This window comes from Cornus florida, unplaced genomic scaffold, assembly GCF_030987335.1.
Source record: "Cornus florida cultivar Cherokee Brave unplaced genomic scaffold, ASM3098733v1 CherokeeBrave_3.0.0_Hap2_Chr05, whole genome shotgun sequence".
Lineage (NCBI taxonomy): Eukaryota > Viridiplantae > Streptophyta > Magnoliopsida > Cornales > Cornaceae > Cornus > Cornus florida.
Genome location: NW_026775575.1, coordinates 41,329,746 through 41,346,812, shown reverse-complemented (window position 1 = coordinate 41,346,812; position 17,067 = coordinate 41,329,746). Strand labels below are relative to the sequence as shown.

Below are 17,067 nucleotides of genomic sequence, written 5' to 3'. Positions count from 1 at the left end.
GCAAAAGTAAAAATTGAAGGGATAATCTATGAAATCGTGAAAGTTAAGAGCTTTTTTTACCAAAATATATATATATATATATATAAAAAGAACAATGCTTGCTTAATCACTCGGTGATAAACGTGTGTGTATATATATATATATCTACATTTATCTACACACACTAAAGGGGTTTCTTTACAAATTTCGGAATTAACAGGGGCTTATATGCACTTTACATATAATTGTTGAGACCGATACCTATATATTGTACATAATTTGTTGACGCTTGTCACCGATTGTTGCATCGTCACCCCATCCATAGCGCAATTTTTAATTTCTCGACTTCGTTCGCCTTCGATTGCTCATGAACCCTAATTCTCCACTTTGAATCGAAGTTCGAATCAGCTTTTGTTACATTGGTTCAATTCTCGGTTTCTATCTCCGGTGAAGGAGTTCGAGAAATTTACAACGGTACGATGGATCCTGAGTTGATCAACCTCGCTCAGGAACAGATGAGTCGCATGTCACCCACTGAGTTGGCCAGAATTCAACAACAGGTCTCTCCCTTTTTGACCAAATTGTGTGGTTTTTATTTAGTTAGATATGTAAATTTTCAATTTTTTAGTTATTTTAATGACAGTTAGGTATGATGATTCTGGGCATGTGAATTGTTGTTCTTATGATGCTTTTGGATTTTGACTTGGAGCAAATATATGTTTTTTAGTAGCTTATTTTTTTGTCATGTAAATTTAGTTCAAGTCAAATGCAGAAACACAGTCAAAATCCTATTTGTAATTTTTTTTTTTTTTTCAGAAGCATCATGAAAGTATTTCATTTTTTATTTTGGCTTTTGTGTTTGGTTGGTTCATTCTTAATTTATAATTTTGAGTCATGCATGGGGTTTTAGTTTTTGGTGTTTGACTTGATTTTGGATTGAATTTGTCAAAGATTGAATTTTTGTTCAACTGATTAATCTATTAAACATTTTAAAACAGGTGTTATTATAATGATCCAAATCACCATAAATAGTCACTCCGAAAATTGGTTTTGCAATTTGAGTTGCTTAACTGCATATACTTGATTGATGAACAGAATTTATTGAAAAAAAGTTCCAGGATCAACTTTTGGAACCCTTTAGATATTTTTTTGGATGGGTGGAACCCTTTAGATCAAAAGGAGTTAAGTGGCAAAAGTTAGAAAGGTAGATATCTTGCTTTATCTGTGATTTTGAGGTCGTTTTTGAATTAAAATGATCAGCTAAAAATGGCTCACTTTTACTTCATAGTACTTGAGATTTTCTTATGGCATAAGGATTGTGTCAGTTTGACATTATGTGCTAACATTTGTGGCATTTTTCACAAATTAGTGCATGGCAAAGAAAAAATTCAATTAAAGTTCCTGATTTTGTCCCAAATTGCATGACAATCTCCAACTTTTTTTTCCCTTTTTTTATATATATTTTCTTTTCGCTTCTTTTTTCCCTGGATTGTGCTTGTTGTTTAAAGTTTTGTTAGTTTACACTTAGTTTTGAAGTGTGTATGAGACCCTAGTTTTTTTTGAGTTGTTACCAGTGTTTGTTTGAACTGTATCTATTGGAATATCTGAGTCTGAAAATTCTAAATTAGTTGACCCATTATGAATTGAAAAGCACACTTTCTAGTGCTCAAACTTGAATAGACACTATTTTTCACAGTCTAATTTCATTATATTGAAGATATAGAATAAGGGAACCATATATTGCCTCAAATATGCTTATTCTTAGTATTTTATAGTTTTCACTTTTCAAATACTCCGAATTTAGAACATTAAAACCAGTGAAATGGGCATATTGAAAATTTTAGCTGCACCAATTCCCTCCCCCCCCCCCCCCCCCCCGATGCAAAAAAAAAAAATGTACATACATACATAAAGGCAGCTTTTACTTCCTCAATTCAGATTAGTTATCAGAAAAAAAAAAAGAAAAGAAAAAAAAGAAAAAAAAAGTGTTTATTGGTTGAGATTAGTTGGATTTGGTTACATGCTGGATTATAGAAAATTTATCTTTCAAGAGGGCGGGCCTAGGTGCAACTTTAAGGTTGCTCCGCGCCCCCCCCCCCCCCCCCCCCAATGCAAAAAAAAAAATGTACATACATACATAAAGGCAGCTTTTACTTCCTCAATTCAGATTAGTTATCAGAAAAAAAAAAAGAAAAGAAAAAAAAGAAAAAAAAAGTGTTTATTGGTTGAGATTAGTTGGATTTGGTTACATGCTGGATTATAGAAAATTTATCTTTCAAGAGGGCGGGCCTAGGCGCAACTTTAAGGTTGCTCCATTATGACCCTAGAGGTCACGGTTCGAAACGGAAACAACCACCTCCACATGTGGAGGTAATGCTGCGTACAAATGACCCTCCATTGTGAGAGGCTCGTGCACTTAGCTAGCCCTTTTTTCTAAAAAAAAAGCTTTCGAGAGAAATGAATCTGAGAAAGTTCGTTATTCTTCTATTTTGCAATTGCGAGTACCATAATTTGTGTAGCTAGGCTTCAGATTACATTACACTTGGGACATGTTTGGAAATTTTAAGTACCTATGTTACTACTCATGTATATGTATTGGGTGTGGGTCTATGAAAAAGCGTCCGATTCCATGAATCCTAAACTTAGGATATGGAACCTTGCTTGAATTGTGTCTAAAAGTTGGGTATGGATACGTTGACATGTCCTAAACATTTGAATACATAATTTCTTATAGAATATTTTCATGTAAATTAAATGGGATTTCATTAAAAGGGGGTTATCCATCTATATCAGAAATAGAAAGCCATCAAATCTGATATTTTTTTCTTCTTCTTGTATCATCACATGTAGAGGACTTGGGCAGCAGATTTAGATTCTTTTGCCAGTCACACAATTCCATATCCAAGTCCATACCTTTGTCGCTGAGGATATCCAAGTCCAGATTTTGTTGTATCGACATTGGTATGTTGGGGAAAATAGGAGAGTGCATGTAACTTAAAATATTTCTAGCTTCAGTGCTTAATTGTGAGCCATTAATCAACTAAGCTAAGAGAGAGCCCAAGTATCCTTGTTTATCAGGGTATATATCAATGATTCAGAGATATCGAATCTTTAACCATATAGAACGAATGGGTTTTGATTGTTTCTATTTATCTATTGGTTATGATTTTTTTTTTTAGTTCAATGGTAAGTGTTTGTTATTGATAGTCATGATCATTGACATTGCAGATGATGTGTAATCCTGAGTTGATGAGAATGGCCTCTGAAAGCATGAAGAGCATGAGGCCTCAAGACTTGAGGAATGCTGCAGAACAGTTGAAATATACCCGTCCAGAGGAGATGGCTGAGATTGGTGAGAAGGTCGCTAATGCAACACCTGAAGAGATAGCTGCTATGCGTGCACGTGGTGATGCACAGATGACTTATGAAATAAATGCAGCTCAGATACTGAAAAAACAGGTAACTTCTCACCATCCAAAGTCTTAGCTTTTGAATATATATATATATATATACTTCTAAGCACATTTCCAAATCATTACAAATGGCAACTTTATTTTTGTCTTTTGGAAATATATATATATATTTCCAAAAGACAAAAATAAAGTTGCCATTTGTAATGATTTGGAAATGTGCTTAGACGCTGTTCTCAAATTCTGGGTTTATATTATATCTGATAATCTGGCCATAATGAACTAATTTTTACTTCTTCGATACTCTTTACCAGACTCTGGTTGTTCTTAGTAAATTCTTGTGTTCCATTTCTTTTCCGAGTCGCCAAATATTATATATATATATATATATTTCCAAAAGACAAAAATAAAGTTGCCATTTGTACTGATTTGGAAATGTGCTTAGACGCTGTTCTCAAATTCTGGGTTTATATTATATCTGATAATCTGGCCATAATGAACTAATTTTTACTTCTTCAATACTCTTTACCAGACTCTGGTTGTTCTTAGTAAATTCTTGCGTTCCATTTCTTTTCCGAGTCGCCAAATATTATATCAATGTGAATTATTTCTCTTACTTTAAACAGTATTTTTTAAGATTTCAGTGCCTTTCCTTTTCTCTTCCTCCCTCCCCTTCTGAGTGAGGGTCTCTCTCTCTCTCTCTCTGTGCGGTTGGGGGTCCTGGTGGAGGTGAGAAACTGGATTGTTTTTGTAGCACGGGATGAAGAATCTATAGTCCATGTAAGAGATGAACATGCTAATCAATGCTAGAGGTTCAGAGCCTAAATTTCCTTATTGGAAAGCTTCTACACTTTTCAAGCAAAGTTATTGTTTTCCATTTTTCCTCTGCAAACTTTTTTTTTTTTTTTTTAAAGCACCAAAAACGGTAAAGGAAAGCTTTATTTGCTAGTGAAAAATGTCACGGTGGTAGATGTTTGGAAAGCACTGTTACGTCCTTATGTGGCTTTGGTGGTGTTCGGCATGTGTCAGACACAAACGTGACAAACATATTTATTGGTGTGCTGGACACAGCTAGACACATGTTGGAATTGCACCAAATGTGTCCATTATTATTTTTTCTTTCTAAACAATTGGCATGTGAAGGACACAAAAGGGACACGAGGACATGTAGAATTGTTGCATAATTTTTTTTTTTTTCCTTAAAAGATGGGGGCAAAAGTGTAAAGGAAAGAAAACTAGGGAGAGGGAGAGAGGTGATATCAACACCACAGTGACACAACATTCTGATCACAGAGAGAGAGATATTAGTAAGCCCAAAAGTCGAAGCTGATTTGGGCTAAGCCTAACTTGGCTCTTCAATTTGAATCCATCATTTTCCTCCAAAGGTGACATTAGTCTTTAGCCATTGCCTCTACCAGCTATAACTACCACCGCCTTTGCAGAGCTGCAACATAGCATATTAGGATCACAGAAAGCCCTAGTCTCTTAGCCATTCTTACTCCTATTTAAATTTTTTACTTTAGGGGTGTGTGTGTGAGAGAGAGAGAGACAGAGACAGAGAGACAGAGAGAGAATTATGAAAATAAAAATCCGTTCTATTATCTCTGACATGGCAATATGTCTGAAATACGGGTCATGCGTACCTATCTACTAGTTTTGCTTGAAATATACATTATTATCTCCCTCTACTTCATTGGCTTTGCTTTTTTTAATGATGGGTAGAATATGACTTACTTAAGATTGGAGAATGTGAAACAAATCAAAAAAATGGTATTCTTTCCTAGATCCTTTCCTCACTAATAAAACAGCTAAAATGGCTCTAACCTAGGCTAAAACTTACTGGATATTCGTTTCCTTCTTTTTATCTCAGTGCATTGAGCAATAAACTAGTTAGATGTTGCCAACTTGCCATTAACTTATCTTACCTGTGCAAAAATGATTTTCATGTTGTTGAAGGATTTAAATGTTAAAGTTACACCTTCTCTAACAGCTCAAGCTTTTAGAGTATATGGTTGTTAACATGGTATTAGAGCCAAAGGTCTTGAGTTCAAACCTCACTAAAAATTAAAATTGAAAACACGTGTTGGATCAAAAGAAGGCCACACGTGAGGGGGCGTGTGGAAGGATTTAAATGTTAAAGTTACTCCATCTCTAACAGCTTAAGCTTTTAGAGTATATTGTTGTTAATGCATGTTTTATAAAGTGCATAGATTGATGGGTTTGAAGTTGTTCTACAGATTTTTCACCGTAGACCTTTAACTTCCCATCAGTTTCTGGCATTAAATTTCTTCTGGGTTTTGTAATTTTTGCATTTAACTATCTATATTTCCACTTCTTGGCACATTGACTTTTTCTGATTTTCATGTTAATGGTTCAAGAAGAAGAATAAAGGGGAAGGTATAAAATTTTGAAGTTATGTGTTCTACACAACAATTTTTATGTACAATGCATGATGAACACACATCTAAATGAAGTGATTTTTCGCCCAATTTCTTTCTGCGCATTCAATTACAATTATGCGTTTTTATCAAATTATAAAGCATGACACCAAATCATATTACTTTAGTTATTCATTTGACCAATCTCTTTCATTGAATCAGTCTCTTTCAGTAATATATTCGTATCTGTCATGTATAAGTTGATCCATTTCTGTTATGGTAGGGGAATGAACTTCACAGTCAGGGAAGGTTTAAAGATGCCTTGCAAAAATATTTACTTGTAAGTTTATAATTCGTGTTTGATTCAACTTTCATGTTGCATCTGTTGGTTTCCTTGGCAAGTGGAAAATCTGACCTTCTGCAACACTGCAATTTTCATTTATCCCCTCCACCTCTCTCTTCTAACGTCTATAGGCAAAGGAAAACCTGAAAGGCATTCCAGCATCCGAAGGTAGAAGCATCCTGTTGGCATGCTCTCTTAACTTGATGTCATGTTACTTGAAAACAGAACAGTATGATGAGTGCATAAAAGAAGGCACCGAGGTATGGGCAAGTCAATATATATATAAATTTTCCTATGGTCATCACATGTGCGGTCTAAGTTTGTAACCACGATGATGCCTCAACTTAAATATCTCAAACTAATGACTGACAGCAAAACAGATTAGTGGAGACTGGACAGTTAAGTAAAACTTAATTCACTATTTTATGTTGTAGTGTCATAAATCTTGTTAGAGGACACATATCTGTCTTTTACATATTTTTTTATTTTTTCCCCAAGTATTATTTATATATTTATTTATTTTGCCTTATTTTCTTTCTGCAAAAATGTTAGAGAAGATATGTACCTTCATTTGTTATCAGTCAAGTGCATCTATTTTCCTCTCTTTGAAGAACAGAAATAGTTGTGGATTTTTATTACTTCAGGTCTTGGCACATGATGCAAGCAATGTCAAAGCTCTTTATCGGAGGGGTCAAGCATATAAAGAATTAGGTGTACTAGAAGTGAGTGTCTACATATGACTGTTAGCATTGTTTACCAAATTGTGCTTCTTTAAGTTGTTAAACTTTTAATGGTCTGCAGATTTGCTTGTGTTGTCTGCATATTTGCTTGTGTTATCTGATAAACTTCTCAAATCATGTTAGGATGCCATCTCTGACTTAGTAAAGCACATGATGTTTCCCCTCATGATGAAACTATTGCAGATGTCTTGAGGTACGAGTTTTTAAACTGAATGCTGCTGAGGATTTTTACCATTCCATACATATATTACATACATGTAATTTTAAGCCGTTTGATTCATAAGCCATATGCCAAAAGTTGCATCAGTTGCTATTTTTGACAGTCCATTATAGGCTTTTCTCCCCTAATGTTTGACTTTTTTTTATTATTAATGCATTTATCTCCTTAGGCCAAAGATAGTATTATCCACTGTGGTTTCATCTCTGCAATTTATACGTAGTTCTGAAAGTGGATCAACCCTTTACCTTTTAACCAAATTTTGTGTTTTTGAGTCTTTTTGCCAATTCGATTAGTGCTCTTGCAATTAGTAGATCAGGTTGATTATTAGCTTTTTTTTTAGTTCCTTCTTGAAATCACCTTTTTCATAGTCTGCCCTTATGATGTCCATTGCCCTTTGTTCAGTATATTGTTTAAATATACCAACTGTGATATCAGAAAAAGAAACAAGGTTTACATTTGGCATGATGTTCTAATTTTCGTTATCTGATAAGGGATGCCAAGGAAAGATTGATGACAGAAGACAGCGAGCATGCACCAAGAAGTAAGCTGTTTTCCTTCATTCAAGTTTCCCCTGAACATATTTTTGGGTCCTGCAGTCTAATATACATATTTGATATTCCTTTTCTGATATATATTAGGACTTGATTTCTTTCTGGTTTAATAGGCTTGGTTATTGAAGAAATAACTGGAGAAAAGACTGTTCTGTCTGAAGAGTGTGAAAGTTCATCTACAGAATCGGCGTCACAACCACAAGAAACCTATGGCTGCCTCAATAGTCAACCTGGGGTAGAGAGTGGGGCTTCATTAACCAATACAGTGTGTTTGCAGGTTCTAAAAGATGATTCAGAAAATATCAGGTTTTTGCATTACATAAAGAATCATTAATCATCATTATCTCATGTCTTACATTAAAAATCTCTCTCCCTCCGTCCGGATGATCAATACAAGAGCAGTAAATTTCTTTACTGAACTATTCAAAAAAAATATCATTTCTCTTATTTTCTTGTCAATCATTTTGGCCTTGATATGTCTGAAGGTTGCCGTTCTACTATTATTGTTGTTCTTGTAAAGTTTGTTTCTAGAAGTAACTATAATTTTGGCGTTGATTACTCTTCATTGAAGGCTTGCATAAGCATGAGTATAAACAACATAAATAACACTTGTAAGTCATATGTGTTTATTGTGTATTTATCCTAGTTTTATTATGCTTATTTATGAACATAATTTGCACTTTTACTTGCTTCTTATATTAGTTAGATCATAATTATTAATTAGTCAAGTCCATATTAAACATTGGTATATTGTCAACATATTACCCAAAAATAAGGGTTCATTTCCAAAAAAAACCTATGCCATACAAGTTTTTGCAAGTTTCCCCCCTCAACTATCGAAAATGTTACAATTGCCCCCCTCTAGAGGGAGGTATCCTGCAATGTTGTTATGAAACTATAATGGCAATTTAAACAAATTGAAAACGTCACAATTTCCCAATAATAAAAATAATTGCAATTTATAAAGTTCTTGGATTATATGAGTGGTTATGAAACTATAAAATAGAGGGGTTCTATAAAATGTAGAAATTATCGGGATGAATAAAAGAAGGTAAGCTTTCTCAAGGTTAATCCTCATCTCCTCAAGTAAAGAGCTTTGACATTCTACAGTGATGTCCATGTTATTACCATGGGTCGTGGTGTACTTGCTACCACTCCTGGTGCCACATTAGAGCATTAAGTGGGCAATATCAATTTTCCCTACCTGCATGAAATTATACGCGAGGCTAGTAAATGGAGTTGTTTAAGACTGCAGTGGTTGTTGTGAGATCTATATATCACAATTCCAACCTATGTCAGAATATGCTTGTTTTATAATGAATACTTGAGTCGAGATGGAACATCATGGAGACTGGTATCAGAGACGGGTGTGGAAAAGTTAAAACAAGAGAAGAAGAAGGAAGGGAAGGAAGAAAATGAATTGTATGTACCTTCTGCAACTCAACTATTTCTAATTGGTATTATTTTTCCGGTGCTGGAAAATACACATTTTCTGCTATTGCAACTTGATGATTTTAAATATGGCTGGAAATTCAAGTGGTCGTCCATGAAGAAGTTTCTCTTGTTCAAACTGGAAAGTGGGAACACCATCTTGTTTCTTTTTCTCATTCTGTGATATGTGGGAAAGACACTTTCTTTTCAACAAACTGATATTTTTTTATAATTTTTCGACATTGCTTTTGAAATTTGAGCCCTTCTGCCATTGTAAACTAATGTTTTGCCCCTAATTATCTCTTAAGGGTAGAAGGGACCTAAATTTAAAATGTAATCTTATAATTCTCCAAATGTGTTCACATTTATTCTCTCTTAATATTTCTTTTTCAAGTACCCATACTCGATCTTTGGAAACTTGACATTTTAGCAGTGTTCCTATATCCCATGCTTTGGAGGTTGAAAGGATTGGATGCTTAGACATGTACTTGAACTTAACATGCATACACGAGTCCAGATAAAACAGATTCCAACTAAGTTGTACCTGTAGTTTGAAATGTATTAATTTTTCTTGATGACATTTCTAGCATTGTAGCATTTCTCTTTGCATCCTGTTTAATCATTGAGTCATTTAGCCATAACAAAATGCAACCACTGCTGATTTTCTTTTTCTCTCTCTCGTACATTTTGTAGATCCTTCCAGAATGTCATTTCTCATGCTGATCCGGAAACTCTGGCTGCTCCAAGTGGTGGAAAAGCTGAAGGGCTATCTACTGGTATCTTTAAGACTGCCTCAGATATGATCAGCCAGATATCTCCTGAAGAACTTCAAAGAGTGCTTAAAGTCGCTTCCTCTTTTCAGGGGGAAAACCAAAATTTTAAAAGAGGATCTTTAGACTCTAATATTAGCAGCTTTGGACCTGGATCAGCTCCGCCAGATGTGACACCTGACATGCTCAAAACGGCTTCTGATATGATGAGTAAGATACCAGCAGAAGAGCTTCAGAAAATGTTCGAAACAGCATCATCTTTAAAAGGGAAAGATTCAGTGTCAACAACAACATTACATTCTAACGGACTTGGATCAGATACAGTTTCAAAATCTCCTGAAGCTTGGGAAAATTCCACAGTTAGTGGAGACCATGTTGGTCAATGTAGTTCGTCTCATGGGTTTTTAAATTCAAGAAGTGCTACTTTTCAATCAAGCTTCCCATATTCAACTGTTGATCTGCATGAACAAACGAGAAACCAAATGAAGGATCCAGCTATGAAGCAGGTATTTGGTTTGGAACCCTTCATAAAGATATAGATTAAAACAACCCGCAACCAACCAAAAACACACACACATCCTCTGTTTGGAATGGAATCATTTTGTTGCATTTCATCTTAATTGATTCTGTTATCGTCATGGCCATGGAGACTAAAGCATTGTCTTTGGTTAATAAAATTTGCATGTTTTAGTATTCACTTGTATAGATCTTTGTTTGCTTATTGGCAGATGTACGCATCAATGTTAAAAAATATGAGCCCAGACATGATGGCAAACATGAGTGAACAATTTGGACTAAAGCTTTCTCGGGAAGATGCAGAGAAAGCTCAACAAACCATATCTTCTTTGTCACCAGATGACTTCGACAGAATGGTAAATTTTTGCCTAAGTTACAGCTTATGTGATTTGAAGTGTTATGTAATTATATACATCAGAGTTTAATTTTTCCTTTAATAAAAGTTTTGGACAAGAACAAATTTGAAATACTTGATGAATTATTTATTTCATGTTGCAATATTTTGACCAATTTAGCTTAGCCTTCACACTTTTGGTGAGTTAAATTGATGTTTATATGAACAAAAATGCATTCAAATTGTTAATTTACTTATAAAATAATTGCCTTTGTCAAGAAACAGTTCTATAGTTGATTTGAATCTCCATGAGTGAGTGATCATTTCATGATGTTCCTTAGTTTTTGCTAACAAAATTATGTGAAAGTACATTTTGTGATCTCTAGAAATTTGTCTTTGTATTGGAAACATTGTCTTGAAAAGAGGATTGTTGAATTCTCCTTTCTGCCTAGTGATTTTCAAATACGTACTACACTCATCCACCTTAGACTGTAGGGGAAAAATTGCAGTATCTTGATTAAATAAAGCAGAAAAATAGTGGAGAACTTTTTAAAAAGTTTGAAATTAATAAAACTAAAACATTATTTTTAAAATTTAAGTGTACAAACTGAAATCAGTTATTCTTCTCTCTTTTAATTTCAAGCCTTGGGCCTTGATAAAGAATGTGGCACTCAAAATTCACTCAAATCTCGTTCTCTTGAGGGTCCTACCTTTTTTTTTTTTTTTTCAGATTTTAGATGTTTTAGAAAAACAAGTGGAGATGTTTTTTACAGAGTATATGATTTATGGTCTTCTAGTGTATTCTGAGCTTTTTTTGAAAAGACCGTTGTTTCTATGCCAAACACTTAATTCATCATAGTACTAAAGCCTAGTATTGTAATTATATGTGGACAGCCTAAGACTTGTGTAGTGACTCTGGTTGAATTATACATTTGCTAGATGATTGTGTTTTGTGGATATCCACAAGGTTTCGAAGCCATGCAGCTGATGTATTTAGCCTTGCATCAATCTGATGCTTGATAGTATCTCTCTCTTTTCCTGGAAAATAACACACCTGCTGCTAGTGTCTGACCGAGCTTGTTGGGGTTGATGTTGCCCTTAAATTTCTGATATATGATTAGCCTTCATAAGTACAGGATATGACCTCTTCGTTGAATTTTTCAATAAATGTTATTGCAGATGAGGTGGGCAGATCGGATTCAAAGAGGAGCGGAAGGTGCCAAGAAAACAAAGAATTGGCTATTCGGAAGACCTGGTATGCTTTTGGCAATATGCATGCTCGTTCTAGCAGTCATCCTTCACCGCCTAGGCTACATTGGCAGTTAAACTGGCGCACATTTCTGTTTGTCAAAGAACAGCAGATCAAGTTGAATCACCAAATGAACAACAGGTGCAAAACCTAATTTACTTCCATCGAGGTTATCACAGTGGAGGAGCAGAATGCAGGTTGGTATATTTTTATATATACATTTTTATACATTTTCTTTTTTAAGTTTAATTGTTAACTCCTAGTCAAAATATATATATCAAAAAATAAAAAAAATTGTTAACTCCTATTCAATTTGGGATTCTAAGAGATACAAAATTAATCAAACCAAAAGCTTCCTACAAATTCTATTTTTATGTACATTTGTATACCATTTTATTTATATTAAAGCCCAGCTTGTATATACACATATAAATAAATTGAAAATTAATTTATAAATATCTTGAGAACTCTGTCTTTCTTCAAATAGAAAAGATGAAAATCTAAATTTAGGGTTAAATGCACCGACACCCCCATCAGGTTTGCCTTATTGCTCACAGATTAAACTAGTGTGAAAAAAAAAAAAAAAAAAACACCTAAACCTCCCCTAAGGTTTGGTTAACTTTGCCCTGACACCCCCTTCCCCGCTTTTAGAAAAGTCAAAAGCCAACTAATTAAAAAAGTATAATTCCAAAACTACCTTTTCCCAATTTAAGTCATTTTTATTTGGACACAAATATCAACCTAATTTAACTTAGATATATCATTTTAATTTAAGCATAAGCCATGAATCAAAGAAGTGCATGTACCATATGTGTAAGAATCTGGAAAACACCTATGATTGGAAATCCGAAAAACAACATCTAGTGTTCTGAATCTGATTTCATTCCTAATTTCTTCTTTAAATTAATCCAATGAAATTATTATGAAATTGATTAATATTATGAATATATATATATATATATATATATATTTAAATCAATCCAATGAAATTGATTTTGAGTCATGATACATAATTTAGCTGATTAAGCTAACAATATAAATCGACGATTACTTAATATATTTTATGTAATGTTCATAATATGATGTCATCTTTTTTCTTTATATTTATTTCTTCTTCTTCCTTTATTTTTTTATTTTTATTTTTATTTTTTTTCATCTGCCTTCCTTCATTTTATGAATTGAATTGATTGGAAATACTATAACATTAGTCAGCATGAAGCATATAATTAGCTTTACCAAGCATATGCCTCAATTAAACATTTAACTCACTGGAAAATAAAATCAAAAAAGTTAAGGTCCACGTCATCTATGGCCTAGTTGGTCTCAAACTCATTTATGGCCTCATACATCTCATCTTCACTAGTCAAGGGCTAAGTCACACAATTCGCGAAAATGGTGTGCAAATTTTCGCTCTGCGCGCGTATTGTCGATTTGAGCGCGGATACGGCAAAAATTCGCGAATTCCATTTCGAAAATTCGTGAACTGATTTTGAGTAGGTGGATTTAAACGGTTTCTGTCGGTTGCCACGTGTTATTTCATGCATGCTTTCTATGCTTTGTATCATCATCTAATATATAAAAATGGATGATGCAACCATGATCAACCCATCAGATTGGAGAAACTTCATCTCTGGGTCAGCAACCCAAAACAATAGTTGCTCTAGTAGAATGAGTCTTCCGGCCGTATATACTTGTTTTGGGTTGCTGACCAAGAGATGCTTGCAATCGAAGGCTTGGCGTACCAGAATCGAAGCAATAGTTGCTCTAGTAGAATGGAGTCTTACGGCCGGTCGAAGACCACCACCTCCGGACTGAATGGCTACAAGCGCTGCGAAGGGTGAGGTACTCAGTTACCATTGTAGAGTTCATCTCTATTGCAGACAATTTTGATCTAGGGATTTCTAGGACTTTCCTTTGTCACCCAATGGACTTGTTTGTCTTATTCCTATGCCTTTGGGTCTCTCTAAGCTAGACCTTTTCATGGCTTAGGCTAAGAATGCCTTTGGACCAGTCCTCTCTCTTTCTTTTCTCCAGTAAAAGCTGAACCCATATAATTATTTCCTTATATATTCAAAATTGCTTTGCTTTATATAATAATGTTCACTACACGATAATATATTTATAAATACAATATCAAAAATATATAATTAAAATAAATTTAGTAATAAAAAATATTTAATCATATAATCATGTTTCAAATAAAATAATTATACATACAAACATAAAATATATAATATATAGGCGCTCTCAAGACGCACCCTGTTCTCAACTAATTTTGGACTTTGCTGCTCCCACTTTCGCTCTCACTCCCGCATTATGTGACTTAGGTCAAGGATAGTTTTGACATTATATTTTTTAAATTAGTTTATTTTTGACTCTTTTAACGGTCAATTAACGAAAGGGGTGTTGGGCAAAGTTAACCAAACCTGAGGGGAGGTTTTTTTTTTTTTTACTAATTTAATCTGTGAGCAATAAAGGCAAACCCACCGTTAGACCATTTAACCCTTAAATTTATGTCACTAAACTTTCTTTCTCTGTTAAAATGCAGATCTTCTTGTTCTCCAATTTATTATATATCCACATAATTTATGCTTTAAAGCTCAAGTATATACGTATTCACTCTAACGAGGAAAACTGAAAATTCTTTGAACAAAAATACTGTGGTCTCTCCATCCGATTTCCGCCGACATATTATCACATGCTCTTATTGCGATTGTGGTGTTCTTTGAACACACTATTGTTTTGTTAAACATTTCCACTCTTTTATTTCCTTTGGTCTCGAACAGCTTTAGTTTTTCCTTAAATCTCTTAATTTTTGTCTTTATATATATATATATATATATAAGTTGCTGTGTCGTTCTTTCTGTCATCGGCAATGTTCTTATTCAATGGGGTTCTCTAGCTCTCTATATATTGCTGCCTTTTCTACACACTGCCTTTGTCTTTATATATTGCTCATCTGCCTTTTCTACGATGGATTTTCAGGTATCAGAAGAGAAGAAAAGAAGTTCTCATACTCCGGTAGTATATGTATCACTGACCAATAACCAAAGTCCTTCATTTGCTTCAATTTGAAGTCCGAAAGAATGCTTGTAAAGACAATGATTGAATAGATATATACATTTATATTTGTGATTATAAAGTTAATAGTTGAGTAGTACGTGCTCCTAAAATATATACATATATAGTGTGTATAGGCGTATAAAGACAATAGTTGAATTATATTATATATGTGTATAAGATATATATATATATATATGTACAGAGAAGGGGCGCATGGAATTTCTGTTCTTGGTTCAAAGGAAAATCACAGGCTTAATGACAATGTTGATGTTTATTTGATTTATCCCCAAAATAATAATAATAATAATAATAATAATAAATAATAGATGTCTATTGGATCTAATGTCGTCTTTTTCTTATAATATAGTAAATACTATTTGAATAAAAATCTCTATAATTTTCCTCCGCTCTTAATTTTTTGTTCGTCATCCATTATCCTTTCTCCAACAAACATTTTTAATGACCTACTCTTATAAATTCTTCTTATAATTATAAGTATTTTAAATAAAAATGTTATCGTTTGGTAGAAAGGAAGAAGGATCGATGGAAGAGAAGAAGAGATGAATGAGACATTTCAAGAGAAGAGATTGTGTTTTTTATTTATTTATTTATTTTTTTTAATTAGATGAAAGAGAAGAGAATGAGAAAAAGTAGAGAAAATTATTTTCGTGTAATAAATAGCAGCTATTGGTGATGGTGTGTCATACAATAGCGTCATATAGTTTGGTTTAAAATTAAATTTTCTCTTTTTGAGTCGTAGCGGCAAACTGATAGTTGGGCTAGGGTTTGTGTGAGTTACCGAGTCTCTCTCTCTAGATGTTTCTGAAGAAATGGAGTGAAGAGTGAAAAGTCGCACTAACCCTAGCTAAAATAAACATACATATATATATGTACGAGGGACTGATATAGAAATATTTTAATTTAATAAGGGCATTAATGCAATTTAAAGGAGATATATATGATAGGGTCGGGTGAGGGGCGGGGCGACACTAACCCCATCCGCCCCAAACCCAAATCGGATTTTACATTAAATTACTATATCCGCCCTTGCTCCCATTTAGGGAATTCATTCCGGGTAGAAAAGAGGGGGACAAAAGTGTTTTGCGGAAGGGAATGGAAAAGAGGAAGGAAGTAAGGACGGATGTGCTTACTTGGTATTTTTCTATCAGCTCAAAATGAGGAGAGAGAAGAAAGAATAATTAGTAATTTTCATTTTTAACCTTTTCAAAAATTTCCATTGGACATCTAATTTTTATAATTTTTTATGAGAGGCTATATTCACACTTTACTTTTCTCCAATTGCATTCAATTTACCTTTTTATTTTAAAATAAAATGACAATGAGGTTTTTGAATTCATTAATGCACCATTCCTTAATTTATAATAGCATAATTATCCTTTATACAACTTTAACTTTTTTGTTACCTTCTTTACTTTCTTTGAGATCTTGACAAAAGAGATAATTTCTTCAATGAATATAATTTTTTGGGGGATTTTTTTCATGTCAAAAGAGATAATTCTTTTAATGGTTACTTTTTATTTTAAATTTTTATTTTTTGGTCTAGTAAAAAAATTTATTCAATTTGTAAAGTTAAGATTAGAACTACTATTTCATTTAAGAATGTAATGTAAATGTTGAAAAATGAAACACAGATATGGCCTACCTTTTATATAATGAAAGTATATTGATAAAAACTACACACACACTAGCAAGAGTGCACGTGTATATTGCACGTGATAAAAAATCATTGGAAAAAAAAAATACTTTTGAAAATTCCTCAAAATTATAGAAAATAATAAGTTGAATTATTTAAGTGTAGAATTGAAATATGAGAAAGCAATATTGATAGAGAAATAGCAATACTGTAACCACAATATAAACAGTTTTTTTTTTTTTCCTTGTCTTTTAAATATTTCTTTTTTTGAAATTATACAAATAAGTCATATCTCAAAAGCAAAACAACAATTATGAATATGTAAACTATTCTTAGCTTGATCAGGAAAAAAAAAAAAAAAAAACTATTCTTAGCCTGCATATTCTTCCAAATTTTGTTCGGTAATTTATTCTTCACAAGTTTTCTCAT

General features: G+C 33.4%; 1 pseudogene; it reads left to right on the top strand.

Moving 5' to 3' along the window:
- Positions 1-209: 209 nt before the first annotated feature.
- LOC132306352 (outer envelope protein 61-like) lies at positions 210-15,288 on the top strand (annotated as a pseudogene).
- The last annotated feature ends 1,779 nt before the right edge of the window (positions 15,289-17,067 follow it).